The 21136-nt window shown below is 39.8% G+C and overlaps 1 long non-coding RNA gene across 2 annotated transcripts; it reads left to right on the forward strand.

The window, feature by feature from the left end:
* Positions 1 to 4652: 4652 nt before the first annotated feature.
* Positions 4653 to 20376, forward strand: LOC116663535. Of its 2 annotated transcripts, none has more exons than XR_004319706.1 (3): positions 4653 to 5034; positions 15561 to 15874; positions 20064 to 20376. It is a non-coding gene; the product is annotated as an uncharacterized LOC116663535 (long non-coding RNA). The 2 variants fall into 2 exon arrangements; XR_004319707.1 differs by having other exon boundaries at positions 15564 to 15874.
* Positions 20377 to 21136: the final 760 nt, after the last annotated feature.

A 21136-nucleotide genomic window follows, 5' to 3' on the forward strand; every position in this document is an offset into this window, starting at 1 on the left:
CACCCCTTTGAGTATTTTTGGCTGGTCTAATAATTAAATTGACACAAGACAGACTAACAGCAGGGAAAAAACCTCATTGAATTAGTGCATGGAGGTCTCAGAAAAATGACCTCTGAAATGACTAAAGCAGGCTGTTTAGATACCATTTTTATTTGTGAAGAGTTAACAAAACAGAGGGCTTGTGCTTGGGGTAGCACACCAACGATGAAGTAATGAAGTCTGTTTACACAGCTTTCTTAACCTTGAACTCCCTCCCTCTGATGATAAGGATGCTTTCTCTCCTCCTGATACAGGGAGGGTACCTTCACATGGAGATTCATTTCCCACTTTCAGGGAAAAAGAGGGTCAGAATAAGGTTTTTAAAATATCAGTTTCCCCCAATGGCTCTTTCTCAGATAACTTAAATTCAGAATAATTGGGGGTAGGGGGATAAAGCTCAGTGGTAGAGTGCATGCTTAGCATGCAGGAGGCCCTGGGTCCAATCCTCAGTACCTTCACTGAAAAAAAATTCAAAATTATCAATATGGCATTGAGGCATATTTTGTCACAGCCTGCCCTGGGCCCCAGCAGTACTCATGCTAAAGTCTTCATTTATCATTGTTTACAGCTCTCTAGAAATAAGAAAAAATACATAAAACTGTTCAGAATTCTCTGAAAAAAAGAACTGAACTAGGTACTTACTGCTCACAATAAATCTTGCTGATGAATGAATGAAAGTAATAACCAGTGGCACGCTGAATAGAAATAGAAGAGGTGTGACTCTTGGGAGAAGCAAAAGGTCAAAGGGAGACCTGGAGATGGAAGGGGAAGGAGAAGGATGGAGGAGGGGTTGGGGACATGTGCACATGGATGATTTTATGCTTGAAAAGTCTGGGGACCCTGGTGATGGGTGCATCTCAGCCTGGCCTCAAAGAGTGACAGCCTTCTGCTTCCCGGGTGGCCACAGGGTGAGACAAGACAGTTCAGCTGGGACTAGTGGAAGAAGCAGGATGCAAGTGTTGGCAAAAAGGTTTTCTGATACCTAGGGCTGGTGACAAGTGTTCTGGGATGCTCAGACAGAAATATCTAGAATAATAATTTGGTAAATCCTAAACCAGACAGTGTTTTCTTAGTTATTTTCCAGTCTTTCTTCCATGCTTCTTGTTAAATTTTTATTTAAATTTCTTCACCTTTAGCCATCTTGTAACCGAGCCTTCATTTTGAGATAATTTTGTCGTTTTCTTCCATTTCTTTCCTGGATTCAGTCAATACTCATTTCATTTCTTCCTGACGGCTTTTTTTTTTTTTTTTTTGGATCCACTTTTGCTTTGAATTTTTAAATTTTTGATTCAGCCCAAACATCGGTAAGAAAGGCTTGAAGGAGGTGGGTGGAAATCGTGTGGGTGTCTGTGAAGCCGGGGCCATGCAGAGAAAGCATATTTGCAAAGGCACTCAGGCAAGTACAGACCTGCCTTGTTTGAGGGAAGTCACTGAGGCCAGCATGGTTGGAGCAGGCGGAGCGATAGAATTGCCCTTATTACGTGTCAGGCTATTTTAAGGACTTTAAAAATATTAACTGGTTTTGTCCTCATAACAACATGATGAGCAAGATACGATTATTAGCCTCATTTTACAGACAAGGAAGTGAGACACAGATCTGTTAAGTTACTCACCCCAAGACACGCAGAAAATAGTGCCAGGATTTGAATCTGTGTAATCTATGGAAAGAGGAGAAGGAAGAGAAAAGGTGGAGACCAAAGGTAATGGGGGGTCCCATCATGTAGGGTCTTGCAGAGCATGTCTGGGACTCTGGTTTTTACTCTGAGCAAGATGGGACATCATGGGAAGACTTTGATCAATGAAGTAACATGATCTGATTTACATTGTAAAAGGATCTCTCTGGCTGCTGGGTTGAAAACAGACAGTAAGTGGTAGTGCCTGCTAAGAAGCTATTAAAATAATACTGGTAAGGTTGCCAGATCAGTTAATAGTCATGAATTCTGGGTTTTTTAATGTAAAATAATCCTTTTTTGAAAAAACATGTTGGCAGCTAATTCAGGCCTTTCTGTAACAATGTGACTGCTAACAAAGGACATGTCTACTCAGAAAACAAAAGGGAAAGGGGAAGAGGGAAAAATTAAGAGTATGGGATTAACAGATACTACTATAGATGAAATAGATAAACAACAAAGATCCACTGTACAGCACAGGGAACTATATTCAGTATCTTGTAATAACGCATAATGGAAAAGAATCTGAAAGAGAATATACATGTATAACTGAATCACTAAGCTGTACACCTGAAACTGACACAATATTGTAAAACAGCTATACTTCAATAAAAAACAAACAAACAAGCAGACAGAAAAAACAAAGGACACTGATCCCTCTGCCCCGTACACACATCTCTGCTCCTGTGGAAGAGGGCGCTGTGGTCTGTACCGGCCTCCTTCTCTCTCAAGCTCCGTTTCTCTCCATTTGAAATGGATGTGCCACAAATGAATCAGTTCAGTCATCGCTGGAGTGAGGGGGCGACACAGCAGACTGCCGTGGGGGGGTTCACTTCCTTTGTGGTGTTGATTCTGCTCCCACACCTCACGCTGCCTGAGCTGTTGGAGAGAGGCCTCATGTGCTTTCTCTTCCTCCTGTCCCACCCCTTGCCCTCCTCACGCAAACGCGGAGAGGGGGCGGCTGGGGCAATTCAGATCAATGTTTGAGATCATCCCAGTTCACTTGTTCCTGCCCTTGGAGACCTGAGATCTTGAGTTACAAACACCCTCTCTGCTGATGCTGCCTTCACATTTGGCACTGTGTTTTGCAGGCCCAAGTGAGGCAAAGCTTGTGGGGAGAGGATTATGTGCAAGCCTTCATCTCCCCAAACAGAACGATACAAACCAATGCAAGTGAGCCACTGGCCACTGGGGATACCTGGGATCTGTCTGAGAAAACCTCAGTGGGATTTCTGAGGGGTGCTTTGAACTTTGACCCTTGTTTCAATACCCAGGGCTCTGGTTCTACCTGAGAGGAAGGTCCTTGCCCATTTTTCACACATTTCTTTCAGATATGGCCACAACAGCAACACATAAGTCCAGCTTAGGAAGTCTGCCACAAGCTGCAGTTAGAGTACAGGGACAATTTTGTCTTCTCAGCCGCTGGCATGGGAATTTCCTAAGGCAGGTATGGCTTTCACAGGCTTGTGAGGAGGTGAAAAGCCATGGTCTAGGTTTTAAGGGGAGAAGGAAAATAAAAGGAAGACTGGGACCAAGCCTTGCAGGACAAACATGAGGTGTGATGGGAGACTGGCTGGGGCTGGGGAAAGGGTCTTACAGAAGTTAGTGTTGCATAAGGTGGAGGCATAGAGCAAATGCTGCACACTGGGAGGTGTGGCCCTTTCCCATGGATCCCCAGATCTTCATGAAAACTAAAAACAAAATCCTGGCTATGCTTAGAGTGATTGAATTTCTTGTGAAGGCTGGCGAAGGGCCTTGAGCATCAGTATTGGCCTGGGACAGAAACAGTCAACCTGCACAACCCAGGGAAAGAGTTGAGGTCTAGGCTAAACTGTGTGACACAAGCAGTGACGTATCACGCACAGAGCCAGGTGGGCCCTTGCAGGACAGGTGTCCCCTTGCAGGACAGGTGTCCAGTCAGACCTGGACTCTTTCTGCACCTTATTCAGGCCTCCTCCCTGGCTCCCTGAAGATCTCCTTCCTAGTCCTGATACTTCTATTTCAAGCCAGGAAGCTCAGTTCCCAACCATCTGAGAGTTTTGTCTGAGAATTAGTGCAGTGTGATGGTCACCAGTGAACTTAGCAGAGCTGAATAGTCTGGATTTAAATCCTGGCTTGGCTAGTTTTTGCAGTGAGTCCTTGGTGGAGTCTATCTGTGCCTCAGGTTCCCCAGCCATAAAGTGTTATAATGGGGTTCTCTATCTCACGTGGATGTTGTGAGTATTAAACAAGCTAATACATGTGAAGTACTTAAAATTAGGCCTGGTTCATGGTAAGCTTTCACTGAGTATGCCTGCTTGTTATTACTCACTGCTGGGAGGAATTGGAAATTTAGCCACAATAGCAAAACATTTTTTTTTTGATCACTGAATTTGTTTTGTTTTGTTTTGATTTGTTTGTTTGTTTGTTTTGTTTTGTTTTTGAGGGGGAGGTAACTAGGGTTATTTATTGCTTATTTATTTATTTATTTTAGTGGAGGTACTAGGGGTTGAACGCAGGATCTCGTACATGCTGAGCATGCACTCTGCCACTGAGCTATACCCTTCCCCCTTATTTTTTTTAAATTTCAATCTATATTCATAATTCTGCCATTTAAAAAAATTTAAAGTGTAATTGACATAAAATAAACTGTACATATTTAAAGTATACAATTTGATAAATTTTGAGTATATGTATGTATATATTTGAGGTTACATATGTATGTATATATTTGAGGTTACATATACCATTAAATCAAGAAAGTGAATATATACATCACCCAAAAAAGCTTCCTTGTGGTCCTTGGTAGTCCCTCCTTCTAGTCCTCCACACTCCCCTCCACTTCCTGTTACCAGCAATTGATTTGCTTCCTGTCACTGTAGATTAGTTTGCATTTTCTAGAATTTTATATAAATAGAATCATACAGTATGTGTTCTTTTCTTTCACTCAGAGTGGATATTTTAACATCTTCCATGTTGCTGCATGTATCAATAGTTCGTTCCTTTCTATTGCTGAGTAAGCAGTATTCCATCGTGTACCGTACTTTTATCTGTTCACCTGTGGATAGATATTTGGGTTGTTTCTAGGTTTGGGCTACTACAAAAATAGCTGCTATGAGTATGTGTATGCAAGTCTTTGTGTGGATGTGGTTTTTGTTTTGTTTCTCTTATGTAAATACCTAACAGAAAAATTGGCTAGATCATAGTTAAATATATTGTTAACTTCTTAAGAAATTGCCAAACTGTTTTCCAAAGTAGTTGCATCATTTTTACATTCCCCCCAGAAGTTCCTTCACATCCTCATCAGAGCTGTATATGGTCAGTCTTTTTCCTTTGAGTCATTCTGGTAAGTGTGTAGTGTTATCTCATTGTGATTTTGTGTTTCCCTTATGAGTAACAATGTTGGCATCTTGTCATTTACCTTCTTTTTTTTCAACTCTCAATTTTGGTTTATTCTCCCCCCCCCCTTTTTCAGTTTTATTAGGTAGAATTATTACAGTTCGACTGCACATAACTTGTCATTTATTTTCTGTCATCTATCTTTTTTGATGAAGTATCTGTTCAAATATTTTGCCCATTTCCAAAAATGGGGTAGTTAACTTCCATATTATTGATTTTTGAGAATTATTTATAAATTCTGGATATAAGTCCTTTTTAAAATATATGCTTTGCAATTATTTCACCCTGTCTTTGACTTGAACTTTCATTCTCTTAACAGTGTTTTTCAAAGAGTAGAAATTTAAAATTTTTCATTACCTCAAATTTATCTTTTTTTTCTTTTATGGATAGTTGTTTTGGTGTTGGATAGAAGAAATTTTTGCCTAAACCAAGATACTAGAGATTTTATTATAAGTTTTATTATATGGAAGTTTTATAGTTTTGGTTTTACACTTAGGTCTATGACCCATCTTAAGTTAAATTTTGTCTGATGTGAGATACAGGTCAAACTTCTCTCGTTTTATTTTGCATAAAGATATCCAATTGTTACAGCATGGTTTATTTTTCTTTTTTAGTTTGTTAATATAGTTAATTATGTTAGAATGTTAAGCCAGCACTGCTGGCTGGGATAAACACAACTTTGTTGTATTATATTATACCTTTTATGTATTTTGGATTCATATTGCTAAAATTTTATTTAGAATTTTGCATCTATATTTGCATATATATAGTATGAGGGATATTGTTCTATAGTTGTTTTTTTTTAATACAGTCTTTGATTTTGGTATCAGGGTAATGTTTGTCTCATAGAATGAGTTCAGAAGTATTCCCTTTTCTTCTGTTTTTTAGAAGAGTTTGAGAAGGATTTGTATTTATTTTTCTTTTAATATTTGGTAGAATTCACCATGAACCCATCTCATCTTGAGTTTTTCTTTGTTAAGAGGTTTTAAATTACTGACTCAGTCTCTTGTTATAGAGCTGTTCATATTTTCTGTTTTTCTTGAGTCAGTTTTGGTAGTTTTTGACCCATTGGTTATTTACTAATGTGTTGTTTAACTTCCACATATTTATGAATTTCCCAAATTTCTTACTCTTACTGAGTTCTAATTTTATTCCATCGTGGTCAGAGAACATATTTCCAGTATTGACCTAGGTACACTCTCCAAGGCAAGTCAAGTGAAGGCTGCTGAGATAACCTTCTGGCCTTTGTCAAGTTTTGCTCTTGACGGGTGGGAGTTTCTTTAGAAGCTAAGTTGGCTTCTGCAAGCAGTGTGCAGCCGGTGAGGGCTGAGCTCAGCTTTCCCACCTGGGTTTCTTTCTGGCTCTGATCACAAATCCCTTGGTTAGAATAAAGTTAGGAATGCCCTTATTTCTCTGGTTGGTGGAGCTGAAAGGCATTCCAGTCCTAGGCACATTGGTGGAGTAGGTGAATGTGATGTTAAACTTATCAGGTTACTTTGTAAGAGCTGTTTGCAACATTCAAATGAGCGTTAGGATAGATGTGGCTGGGTTTCCGATGATGAGTTTTTTTCATTACAGGTTTCATTTCCTTATCTGGCCTTCAACCAACATCCCCCTCACTGACTGTGTTGAAATTAGAACAATAAAACATTCCCTTCCCTCAGAAGTCTCAGTAAAATTCCCCTTCATAACAGGACCATATTTCCTGGCCTCTGTCAACCCATTAGGATGTTTCAGGGTATTTTTCCTTCTCCTTCACAGCCCTAGGAATAGCTACAGGAGTTCACACAACAGTCTACTCAAATACTCTGAGGTGAGTCTGATTCAGAGTCCACTTCGGGGTTATTTATCTGAGGAAATACCTAAGCCAGTGAAGAGGTCAAACTGAGTTCTGCAAATAGAAAGGAAGTGAACCAGGGAAACAGAACACATTAGTACCTCGAATAAATAGCCTGCAGGTTCCTCCTTTGGCATCGTGCTGCACAATCTTGATCAGATTGAAGAAACCATTACAGGTTTTGTTTTCATCACTAGAAACGTGAAAATTAAACCCAGCTAATAAGGATCTTGTGATATTTGCCACAAATAAAAAGATGTCATTTTTATTTTGTTGTGTTCCTTTATCAGTTGCCACTGAGCAAAGGGGGATGACTTAGTGGTGAACATGTTTGACCCATGGTGTCTCCCTGATTCAGTGAACAAAGAACATAGATTCTTTCCTTAAACGTTTAGCTTCATATTAAATATCAAGTTAGGGAAATTAGTATCTAGTTAAAAGATATGTATAAGAATGAATTGTAAAAAGAAAACAGGATTTCAAAGAAACACAAATCTCCACATATGGACTGTGGTATATTTTTAAATTCAACTTTTACAATCAACATTTGATTCACCAACTCTAGTTCAAAATCAGAGACGTAAAAATAAAATGCACCTTTCTTCCTTCCTAGGTTCAGAAACTCATCTCCTAGATTCAGCAACGTATACATAAATATGAATAAATATACACATACACATTGTGATTATATCCTACACAGGACACAATAATTACAGAATATAAGCAATTATAGATGCCATTTAGACCCCTTAACTGCTTCTAAGTAAAAATAAGCTGTTCATAACAAAAATGGTGAAGAAAAATAAAAATTTTGCCTGTGCCCAAGAATGTGAAGGACTTGTCCTTGAAGCCCTTAAACTATCTCCTGTCCTTGAGGAGGACACAGGGCAGATATTCCAATGGCTAAAAGCATCAGGTGAAAAATGAACTGAAGTTAAGGACTGAAAACCATGAGGAGGCAGACAGCATCTGGAGGTAGTCACTTTATAATGAGTAGACCCACACACCACCTCTGCCTCACCCTTCTACTTCCAAAGTCATCATTATGGCTCCTAGTGTTTGTAACAGAAGGATAATCTACCAGCAAGGCTGGAGAAGGGATAATAGCTCCTGCCCTCCTCTGTCCCTGCCCTATCACCAGTTTGGTTGGAGGAAGCTGAACGCTAGCCACCATGAGAACTGTGAGGCCTTATTTCCCATCATCTCACTCACTACACACTCTTGAGACATTCCTTAATCTGATTGGGTCTCAGCCTTTTCATTCACAAAACAAAATGATTGCCCAGGTGGTCCTAACATCTGTCCAAGCTCTCAGACTTGGAGATCCAAGAACTGGAAGTAAGCACCTTGAAGGTATGATGTAAAGTATTAAGTCATGAATATAAAACAGGAACTATTAACGAGTCAGTAGGAAAAACAGAGTCACAGAGTGAAACACAAAATAAAACACATTAATAACAAAGATTTATTTTGTAACCTGGATGAGCTCAGCTAGCTAGCATCTCTTTCCATTACAGCTGATTATCTTCACTCTGCAACACTATCATCCTGTTGAACTGGTCAACTTAGTTATTAGTCAGTGATCTCAGAGACAGAAAACTTTCCTGGGGAGATTATTGTTCTATTTTTATGGATCCATGGCTGTTTTTATATTTAACTTTAGTCAGACAGACACCGAAGAACATCTGGTGTTTCGTAAAATGTTACCTTTGAATAGAAATTTGGCAATCACGTGCTGAGTTCTGGAAAATGACATACTGTCTAACCAGAGTCCATGTGTGGGTTCCTGTAACAGATTTGAAAGGAAAGTGACTTGATCCAACCCACCCAGAAACCCTGAATGAGGGCTCCACTCTGTGATGACTTCTCTTACAAGTGGACATATGCCACATTCCCCAGCATCATTTCAAACATAATCAGCCCACAGATACCATTTGGCACATGGAGTAGCCTGCCAGGTCAGGGAGAGAGGAGTAAGGATGAAGGGAAAGAGAACTGGATTCCAGCGCCACAGAGTATTAATCCTGTTTGGAACACTGTGGCTTAGTTCTTGTCACTCAAATACAAAGCGTGGCCATTGAGGTCAAAGGAAACAAATGACTCATGCTACTTTACCTGCCTTTAAATTCTTTTTTTTTTTCCCCCAGTGAAAGTGTTTGGAGTATCTTTAGCCTCTGGAGCTAGACTGCCTGAATTTAACTCCTTACTTTGCCCTTGCTCACTGTGAAAACTTGGGCAAGTTACTGACCCTCTCTGTGCCTTAGTGACCTCATTTTTTAAATGGGAATGAAAAGAGTACCCACTTTATAGGGCTGCTGTAAGAATTTAAAAACTTAATATATGTTTTTAAAAGAGCACTTAGACTAGTGCCTGGCATAGAGTAAACACTGTAAATTCAGTTATTACTATACTGACCTTCAAAAAGGCTAATTCATTGATAAGTATAACACTTTTTGAATAGACTACAAGATTGTCAGACTTAGAATTTATTTCTTTGAAGAATTCTTAATCCTTTTAGCACCTGGACTTCATTTAATTCTTTCTGCCACCTGCTTCTTTATGGATGAAAAGAAGCAGATGGTTCTCAGTCTCGCAGCAAATGGTTTCTCTCACTAAGGTGCCTCTCCTTTTCTATGCTTGGTCTGCTCGGGAAAGAAAGCAACGTATAGGTCTGAAATTAACATTTTCCTTCTCTTAATGGAGCTTCAGTGGCTCAAGAAATGAAATTATCCTGTTTCCCAGTGAAGATGGGCTATGTCCTGCCAACCAGACGGAGTTATGTCTGCCAGGAGATTGACAGCAACTGTGTCAGTGCTGAGCCACAAACCAAACAGAACTCCTAGGGCTTTGGAGTTTAGACAATAGATGAATTACAAGGGCACTGTCCCAGAAGAGACCGTGCCTATTTTTGCAGACCTGGGCAATAAAATGGCCATGTCTTTGCAGCCAATAGTCCATGTCTTGGCTTTACTGGGATGTGCCTTTCCCTTGACAGCAGAGAATTCCCAACATGGGGAGAAAGCAGGCTCCATTTCACAGTCCCTAGTGTAGCCTGGATGACTATAACTGAGGTGCTTCAAATCCCCTGTGTGACATCCGTAGGGACTGATTCCACCATGCTAAGAAAAACTTATTGGACCAGGGAGAGTGACGTTGTTTTGATTTGCAATTCAGCCAAACAAGGAGATTACTGCAAACTCAGATGGGTGGAGAGTTTCCCAGAAATGCTGAGTAACACCCAGGGGATATGCTATGATCTGAGATAAATACCTTGCCAAACGTGAGATCCCACAAGAATTTAGCTGGTTTCAAGTAAAACACCCATCTAACAGTCGTAGAACCAGCCCCTGGGTTCAAATGGCAATGCATTCAATGGCAATGGCCCTCAAAGCATTCTAAACACTCATCAAAAGCCCCTTCTCTTAGGATGTTCATTATCTCCAGGGAGGAAGAAAAGACTAGATGAAACTAATTCTTATTAAGATGTTAAAGGGGGGAGGGTATAGCTCAAATGGAGAGCACATGCTTAGCATGCAAGAGGTCCTGGGTTCAATTCCCAGTACCTCTAAAAATAAATAAATAAACCTAATTACCACCTCACCCCACACCCCCAAAAAAGATGTTCAGGCCTGAATGTGAACCTCCTTCCATACTCCAGAGTTATGTACTCTTTGAAAAAGAACTGAAAAGAGACTAGTCAGTCACCTCCCATAGTAAATCTCAAAGCAAAATTTCAGGCCTTGTGTAATTCATCATATTATCATCACCTATGTCACCACCTTCTCTTCGCTCACAAGGCTAACCCTGCAGCACTTCCCTGAACAAACAGTCCACTTCTGCAAACATTTAAGTGTGGCAATGTACAAGGATCTAGCAGAATGCAGCACAGAAATTAAGAACACTGGGACAGGAGTTAGAGCTTGGGTAAAATCCTAGTTTCACCCATTACTGGCACTATGAACAGTTTCTCAATTTCTTGAGTTTCAACTTACAAAATACAACTGACACATTTAATCCTTACAGGGCTGCAGTGGGTACTTCATAGGATGAAGATTTTTACACAGTGCCTGGCGTGAAGTGAAGGCTCAGAGATATTAGCTACATGTAGTATTAAGCTCAGCTGGTGACTACCTCATGAACCACTGAAGTCCTAGCTCCTGGCACAGGGTAGATAATAAATATTTGTGGAATGAATAAAGTTATGAGTTTCTCGCTGCATCATCTACTCTCAACCCTGCCTCTTCCATCACAGAAGTTCTTGAGACAGAGGAAAGAGTGTTATGTAGGTGAAGTTGGTGGTGGTAATAGGGCTGGTCAAGACTAATGCTTAAAGCAAGAGCCCAGCTGGAAAACAGGAGCCAGGAGTAGCCTGATGTCCCAGAAGGTCACAACTAGGAGCCAGGATGGGCATGAGACTGCGGTGAGGGCCAAGTCCAGGGCATGTGAATTCTGCGTGCCTCTTTCTCTGAGGACTGGACAAGCCAGTAATTCTAGCAAGCTGAACCCACCAAGTTGAAACATAAAAGCTTCTCTCAGGTTTTGCCAGGACTTGTGACTCATTCCAGGTAGGATGCAAAGATCACGCTCAATAAGCAGTCACTCATGTTTATGTACTTACTGTCCTCCACCCTCTTTTCCCCTGATCGCCTTCTCCCTCTACCTCCAGGGTCTTCTTCCTTCACAGGCTTGGTGGGAACAGAGCTGGTATGCTATGTTTCCTGACATAGTTGGACTTAAGGGTGTAATCTGCCTTCTAAGCATCAGTAAAATCCAGCGTTCTCCACTTGTTTCTGTCAAAACACATTGTAAATTAAACGGATTAGGTTTGTGTTTCAGGTAAATGAAACAAATGGTCCCAAGTAAATAAAACCAATGCACCTAGATATGTGGGGTCAGGCAGTGCGTTGATGGCCAACTTATCACTTGGTTGTCCTAAACTGTTCTTACCAGGGATTTTCCATTAAAGGGGACATTACTAGCTTTGAGTTTCAAAGCCTTCAGCTTTGAAGAGGAGAAGTCTCAATGTGGAAGTATGTTTTTAAGTCCTGCAGATGGTGGTTGAAGATTAAAAGGCCAACCTGAAATAGGTGTATTTTTTTTTTTTTAAGAACTAAAATTTCTTGTTGGCATTGGCAAGTGGCCTAGTACAAAAGGATGAAAGAATTTGTTCCTGGCAGCTTTCAGACCCACAAAAAGTCAGCATTTGCTTTGCACACACAGGCTTTGTGTGCTCCTGCCCACAGTAGGCAAGCAATTTACCCTTTAGCAGCAGCAACTCAACATGCTTCAAAGGATTTCTTCGGTGCCCTTTCCTCACTCCGTGCCAGTTCTCTGACCTATGGAGGTCTCACTAAGACATCAGCAGTAAGAATAGACAACAACATAGGTGCCAAAGGAAAACAGACCCTTGGCTTTTTTTCACACCCTATTGTTCAACTTTTGTTGTTACTGCATTGGTGGTTTTGCTGCTTCTGTTTTGCTGCTCTCTAATTCTGTAACTATTCTTCAGCTTTTTAAATAAGCGTTACTTACACCTTCTCTTTCCTGCTGCTTCTTGACAGCCACTAAATGTTCATTCTTGTTATTATTATTAGAAAGAGTATTCATGTCTATGTTACAACTATATAACTTGGGAACACTGCTTAAAACAAAGCCAGCCTCTTCAAGATTTTGGTTGGTAGGCTCATCCAACACAAGTTCTCCTGGTGAAATGAACTCCTGGCCTTTCTCTTAGGGATTCTCTCTCCTAAATGTCATGGTCCTTCTCTTGGAAAAAAGCAGTGGTTGTCAACCAGGGGACTAATTTTGTTCCCCGAGCAACATCTGACAATGTCTAGAGACACTTTTAGTTGTCAACCAGGAGAGATCCATCCTATTGGCATTTAGTGGGCAGAAGCCAGAGATACTTCTAAAATCCTACAAGATACAGAATTATCTGACCTAAAATGTCAATGCTAAGGTTGTGCCCAGGAAGAAGAGGAGGTCTGGGAAGACCAGATGAGCAATGTGGAGTCTGCCTGAGGCCTTAGAGTCTAGAGTCCAGAAAACACACCAAAAGCTTCAGAGAAACTTGAATAGATTTGTAAAACATTCTAGACCATATTGGAGACACAAACACACACTTACCACAATTTATTTTCATGGCAAATCTTGTCACCCTATATAGGCCTTCCAGAATAAAAAGCTTATTCAATAAGGTAATAGATGCCATATTTCCTAGGTGGATTCATCAGGTAACACCAAAAAAGCAATCAACATTTTGCAGCGACCCATGAGAAAGTTGAGCACATGCAAGGCGGGAATGAGGCTGAGATGATAGGAATGTTCCATGAAGCCATCCAGCCCTAATTATATTCCAGAAAGATGAACATCTGCAATATTTATGGCCAGGAGTTCAAAGAAAACGGAAATGCATTTTTGGAAAATGGAGAATCTTTGGATAAATGTCACAAATTTTGGAGCTTCAGACACAAGGAGAGGTGGTAGGGGAAGGCTGTCATTCATTTACTACTAACAGTTTCAAATAATATCTTGGCTTAGTGTGAAGACATGTTGCAAAGTTGGTTAACAAACAGCATTGTCTAGAATCTCACCTGAAGCACTAGTATTTTTGTACTGCAAAGCAAGTTAGTTCATACACGCTCTACAGGGAAAGAATGCATACCTCTTGTAAGGATCATCTAAACTGCTCCTATTGGTGCATGAAAAACCTTTAAATATGCCTTAATTTTCCCTTAATTTATGACACTCAAATGAAGTCAAAATGCTTCTTGGGTTTTTTATTACATGGTTGGAGGGAAATTATTTCTCAGCTGCCTAGTTTGGACATTTTTCTCCTTACGATGTAATCATATTAAAAAAGAACTAAAAACTCTTAAGTTTCTACCAACTGGCACCAAACCAAACTCAGAAGCCAAGTCTAACTCCCTAACCAAACTTAGCTCCACCCTACCCATCCCCTGCCCTAAGTAAAAGATGGTCACATTACATCTTTATGCCAATAAAAATCAATCAAATCCAGTCACTGGGCTGAAGAAAAATAATCTATCTAATGAATTCATATAAAGTCCTAGCTCTTATTAAAGTTATTGATAGCCTGTATCTTCCTAAAATTAATGATTATATTTTATTCCTTTTATCAAAAGTTTTTATTTCTTTGGGGAAAAAAAACTATTGGAAGAGTATACTAAATAAAGAAAGAGAAAAGGGATGGGAAATGAGAAGGAAAGGGGAGAAATAAGATACTTTGAGCAGTGACAGGAGGACTCCGTTCTAGTCTGACACAACAGACCTCTTCAGTTACATTTCCCAGGGAGGGAATGGAAAATAAGGTCAGACTGAGTTATAAAATAACACCAGCTGATAGCCAGAGACAATGCTTTTCCCGTAGATGTTTTGAGTAAGAAAGAAAATTCATTCTCAACCACAGCTAATAAATACACACATGCAGACATACATTAAGTCACCAAAGATTTATCATGAAATGTTATATGCAAAACACTGGGCGAGATTTTCGAGTGACAGATGAGAAAGGCGAGAAAACCATAATACGTTTCCTCGACAAACTTGAAATGTAGTGGGGACGTCAGATAAGTGTACAACTGAACACATGTAAAAGAGGCAAGAAGAGGAGGGGGAAGGAGAAATAGGGAGGGGAGGGGAGGGAAGGAAAGAGAAAACAGGTGGGGAAAAAGATATTAAAGGATGGATATTTCCTGACTGAGTGAAGACGTGGTATAGCTGAGATATGAAGAAGCAGGGTTTTAAGGCAAAATTAAGAATATCTTACTTCTCTGGGCAAGATCATACTCCGGATTATGATGAAATGGAAATTCCAGGTACTAAGAGAGGAAAACTGTAAGATTTTACGTGGTTTTTATTACCCATCAAATGCACTGCCAAGCCATCTCTAGCAATTACTCACATGGCTTCTTGCCCTCTGCCTGAAAACAGGCTTCTTCATTTCTCCAAAGGCTCTGAGTTCCTGGTCTGGCCTTAATCCTCAGTGGCCTGAGGTGGACAGCAAAAGAGGGTGCACCTTGTTTAGCACGATGCCATCCAATCACTGCTCTCCTGTCTAATTTGGAATACCATGAGCAGGTGTCTCTTTCCTCTTTCAGAGATACAAAAAACAAGCAAGCTGAGTTTATAAGTCAAAAAGACCTTTGGTGGGGGTAGTGGGTATAGCCCAGTGGTAGAGCACATGCTTAACATGCACAGGGTCCTGGTTTTAATCCCCAGTACCTTCATTAAAAAGTGACCTTTTAATAGGGAACTTCCCAATGTTATGTGTTCCCTCTCCTTGGTGTAATATGCAGCCCCACTCTCAGACACCTATAGTGTAACGGTTTAAAGAAGGGATTTAAGAGTTAGATAGTTTGAGTATAAGTTTTGGTTTTACCTCCTATCACTGCGTGGTGTTGGATGAGTTTATTAACCTCCCTCTACTTTCCTCACCTATAAAGTGAGTTAATAGTAGTACCTATTTCATAGGGTCATGATGAGGATTAAAAGAAGTAAATAGATAGCAAATAACTTATAATGATACCAGGCCCATAATAAGAGTTCAATAAATGCTGCTATCAATAACAATAGCCAATAATAATATAATGTTAATTCCTTATGTTTTCCATAAGAAGAAAAAATTATAGGTGTCAAAGCATCTCAGATCCCATGGAGGAATCTTCCCAGCATCTTCCATCACAGTGGACAAATACTGAGTCAATAACAGCTCGTAGACCCAGAGATGCAGTCCTGTTTTCTCCAGAAGGCTGGCATCCTGACCCCAGATTCGTTTTCTCCAACAGAAGAATCTTACACATCACCACCAGAGGAAGACAGAGGCCCTAAACTTGGATGCTACTATTTCTCTGGCTACTCCCAAGATGTTATCTCTGATTTTCATTATCCAGAAGAGTGACAACTTATCCCAGATTTGTGTCATAGAAAGGTGATGAGTATTCTTCCCTTTACATCCTTATTCAGGTTGTTGATAAAGTATCAGACAAGATTCAGTCACAGACAAAGACTCACACGTGGGTTTCTCTGTAAGTGTCATTCAGTCCTTGATGGTCTGCAGAGATGCTGGCACTTCCCTTCTATTACGGTGCCTGCCCTCTCTCCCTCTCTCTTCTTCCTCTTCCCTAGAATTTGAGCTCATTAGTTCATGACATATTATCATATTAGTCTGTCCAAGTTTTTTTAATCACCATACCCCAAGCTCCCCACATAGGCATTTACTCTCACATGTTTAATGGATTTGTGTGTGTGTGCTGGTACATGTACTTTTGAAATGTGTATGATTTTTTTCTTGTGCATGTATTCTTTGAATACATAATTGATATTGTGTCATGTATCCCATCCTATTTCTCTTTTTTCACTTAATACCATCTTTTTTAGTTTTATACAAGATATCCATATCTACTTCCACTCTGCTGTTTCTAACAGCTGCATGATGCTTCGTGGTACTCATCCACCACATTCTGATTATCTCCAATTCCATGGACACCTTGATTACCTCCAGTTCCCTACCTTGATTACCTCCAGTTCCCTATCACCACTGAAATGGCTGCAATAAATCTTTCTGGACCTGTGTAAGACTCTCTGAGATGTATACTCAAAATCCAAATTTCTTGGTGCTCAACAAACATAGAGTAAACCTAAGAGCTGTCGCTTTGCTCTCCAGCATGGCTGCACCAGCTGGAGCAGTCACGGTTATCACATTCCACAGTACACCTCACGGTCATAAGCCCCATCCCTCTATGTCACCACAGTGATATTCATGCAATCACATTACCACCTTGTGTTAAATGTCAAGTTCTATTAGTTTGTACCCATTCTCTATGCATTAGGATACATAGTAAGGCAGGGACATCAATTTGCTTATTGATTTTCTTTCCTGATATTTTCTCGTTAGAATAACTGGAGCATTTTGTTATTTTTTTCCCCAACGTCCTATCAGTTAATCGCCAAACTTTTAGAGCTTTATCTATGCTTTTTTCCCTCACTCTCATTCATATTTCAGATTAAACTCTTTGAACAGGTTAGGAATTCTTCTGTCAAACACAGTTTTCCTCTTCTCATGGGCTGCACTTTATCTCTTGCCAACACTCAGACATTCTGGCCTGAAAAGGCATGGTCTAAAACACTTTAAAACCACTCCTATGGCCAATGGTTTACTTCCCCAAAGCCTTTTTCTCTTCCAAATGCTTCAAATGCCTTCAGTTTGTAGCCTGGACTTCAAAGTCACCAGCAATACATTCCAGATTTCTTGGCTCCTGTATTATTCATTCCCAATGAGATCAGCAAAACAGCCAAATTGTTGGTGGGTTTAAGGAAAGAGTCAATTGCTGCTACTTTTTCAGAATATTAAATCACCCCTTTCTGAGTCATTTTCTCTACACATTAACTTCTTGATACTGGCTTCAATTCTATTCAAACTCCTGGGATAATTTTTTCCTCCTGACTTCTCTGTTGGATGACTTTCTTCATCCTGTAGAAAATGGTATGATATTTCTCCACTACATCTGTCCACATAACTCAGGAGTTTAAAAACATCGTTTGTTTCATAACTTCACATGAATCTTGTGATTCCAAGTCCCCATTTGTGATGATGGCAGAAAAATTAATTCAGTCACTTTCAGATACTTTTCATCCAGTCAAATTTAAAATTATTATCTCACCAACAGTCCAGTTCACACAAATGCTTCTTTCTCTTCTTCTCCAAGCCAGTTTGCAATCAGCTGCCCTGGAGAAAACAAAGGAGAATGCCTCACCTTGTCATATCTGTCCTGTGCTCACTCTCTGCAGTTTCTCAAGTCTCACACAGTCTGGTCCAGGATCAGAACCTGACATTGACTATGTCAGTGTCTCCTCCAAGGTCAGGGGATGGAGGAGGAACGGGCTCTGCAAAGACTTCCTTTTAATTTAGTAATTTGGATTCTGGGCCATTTATCTTACGGTAGCTTATATCCACAGCAATAATTTCCAGATAAACCTCACAATATTGGAGAATGAAACAGGGACACATTCCATTACTACTTTACATACCACCTGGCTGCAATCTCAAGTGTAAAAGCCTTCCTCTTTATAAATCCAGCCGGTAGAAAGACCTTCTGCAAGCAACAGATGGGACAACTTTTCAGTTATTTGCCCAGTAAGCCTTGAAGGTTCATACATGGCACAAATTCCCTTTGGTGAAAAACTTAAATGCTTAAATGAAATATGGTGACTTGCACTACAGCAAAAGCCCCGCCAGGTTGTTCTCAGAGAATACTGAATTCAGAGCAGGACCATGTGGGGAGCTGATCTAGGCAAAAAGCCTGAAACACAGGGCCTTAGCCCCCAGCTGAGTGCAGTTCAGCAGGTGTTTACAGTATGATCAGTGTTCACTGATTCCAGACAAAAGCACTAAAACTTCATCTCTGTTAAAAGTCTGAAGAGACGTCCAGATTTTTCACAATTTAATTGAAATAGTTTGAGTTACCTTTTTTTTTTAACTGAGGCTGTCATTTTCCTATTTGAAACAGATTTTAAACATCTTTATCTATATTATCATGCATTAGTATGCATAATAAAGTGTAAGCGATAAAGGAAGCATTTATGGAACTTTAAAAGTTCATTTGTTATGAAGTCTGGCACTTCCCCTCATTAGGGAAATTTGTAAAAGACTTTGAATTTGACAGAGATTACTAGATTTTTCTGCTGGTTTTCTCTTACTATTGTAATAAATTACCACATAGTTAGTGGATTAAAACAACACAAATTCATCAGTTTATACTTCTGGAGATCAGCTGTCTAGTATACTGGGCCTAAATCAGGGTGTCAGCAGGGCTGCATTGCATCTGGGGTACCTAGGGGAGAATCTGTTTCCTTGCCTTTTCTCAGGGCCAGCAGCATTTCTTGGCTTGTGGCCTCTTCTTGCATCTTCAAAGCCAGCAGTATAGTATCTTCAAATCTCTGACTGTGACCTCCTCTTCTGCCTCCCTTTTCCACTTTAAAGGACCCTATAGTTACATTGGGCCCATTCTGATAGCCCGGGACAGTTTTCTTATATAAAGTCATCTGATTAGCAAACATAATTCCAACTGCAAACTTAATTCCCTCTTTCCACATAACATATTCACAGGTTCTAGGAATCAGAACAGGCAAGGGGCATTATTCTGCCTTTCAATGGAATGCTCACTGTTATCCATCTACTGGACACTCTGGGATTATCTGATTTTATGTGAATATTCTCTTGTCCTTGACAAGGCTATTTCACAACTCTGTAAACTGGAGAAACTAAGAGCAATGCAGATAATTCTTCTCTATAGATACACAAATGAATTATATATAATAGATATAATTTATTTCTTCTCTATAGGAAAGATAATTTCAAACTATATTTTATTGCCATATAGATATTAAATAGTTGTATAGTTTTACATATAACACATCAATTGCTGTATTATGTATATTTATATAAATATAAATACATCCATTGGTATTGCTGATTACCTAGATGTGTGTCTGTTCTCCAGAGTTTCCTTTGAATCAGTTTTAACATCTTGCTGATTTCTTCATTAATTTAATTAAATTAAATCTTTGACATGTGTTCATTTTATATCTGCATGAGAGTGATGATTTTATCTTTCAAAAATTAAATTGCAACAGCTGTGAAATCACCTAATAGCTGAGAACTAACTGCCTAGAAAATGTACCAGAAGCTGATACTCTTTAGACAGTATTTCTCAAAGTGTCCTCAACCTAACATAAGTTCTGCGAGTGTTAATAAATGTTCCCTGAAAAAAATGGTTTCATTTTAAAATAATTTCAAGGAAGTTTTTTATTCACAGGCCCTCTCACAGGGATAGTATTTCATGTAAAACATTTTAGAAAATTCTATTCCAGATTATTGGATTTTGTCACATTGTAAACTAACCAGGAGCCAAGACTCTCATAAAATTATAATGTTCATGTCAAAACAAAAACTCATGTTCTCCATTCCTTTGCCTCAATTTACCCAAATTCAAAATGCTCTTGAATGTGTTTAAGTAAAACCTGCTTGCAGTCAGGAAGGCTGTAGGTATGTATGTGTATCTCAGAAGTGGGGCCATCTCTGATTTTCACTTGATCTGATTTTCTTTTTTTTTTTTTAGAGATGCAAGAGATGGAGGTTGGACTTAGAGTGCCAAACCATTGATTTACAAGAGATCACCTGTGACGCAAAAACTCTTGTTTGTTATCCAAACTTCCACCATACCGGTAACAGAGGGCCTGTAGCTAGTAGGTAGATAACTCCTTGGTGACTACAAATCAGAGGAAGATGAGGTATGCTGTCTTTCAGATCAAGTAAAATAATAAACGTTATTGGATGATTACCATTTGCTAGGCTATGTGCTGAACATCGTGCATAACCTCATTTATTATCTAAACTAGTACTATCTTTATCTTACTAAAAAAAAACCCAGATCGTGGCACCAGTGAATCACTTGTTCAAAGTCATGTGACATGTGAGTGGCTGAGCTGGGACTGAGGCCCACACAGATCAGGCATCATGACACACAGATCTCTAATCCCTTAGCTGATTGGGGCCAGATGTAGTTCGGATTTCACAATTTTTAAGATTTTAGAGAAGTAAACAGTTCATTTACTGTATGTGACAACAGCCCTAGCGGGGTTGAGGAGTATCTCATGATCAAACACGTGAATGTATCTATAACACAACATAAAAATATTCACACTGAGATAAAAGGAGGCTATAAATTGTTCAGGCCACGTTTTGTTGCCAAAGGAGTGGCAAAACATCTTCTGTTTCCAGAGATGTTTGGATTTTGGAACGGTTCCTGCAGGATTCTGGACCTGACTTCCCTTCAAGTGCCCAGCTCTGTTCACTAAATTTGGTATCTCTCACTTTCCTGGATAGTGCTGGCAGAATACTGCTGATTCTTACCCTTTTATTTTAGATTTTGCGAGCCACCAGGCTTCTAAAACCAGGTTCCTTTTTCAGTCATGGCAAAATGCAGTTCGCCTGGAAGGGGCGCTCCAGGCCTCTGGTTTCATTCCCCTACTCCTCACCACTTCCCCACACCCCACTGCAAACACATCAAGGCACATCAAAAAGGACTTTTATTGAGCCACGATACTAAGGCTGTGGTCTCTTTTTCCCAGTATTTTCTTTCTTGGGATTCTGTCTTGTCTCTGCACACTCGGTACAATAGATGACCAGGAG

Source organism: Camelus ferus, chromosome 1 (genome assembly GCF_009834535.1).
Source record: "Camelus ferus isolate YT-003-E chromosome 1, BCGSAC_Cfer_1.0, whole genome shotgun sequence".
NCBI lineage: Eukaryota > Metazoa > Chordata > Mammalia > Artiodactyla > Camelidae > Camelus > Camelus ferus.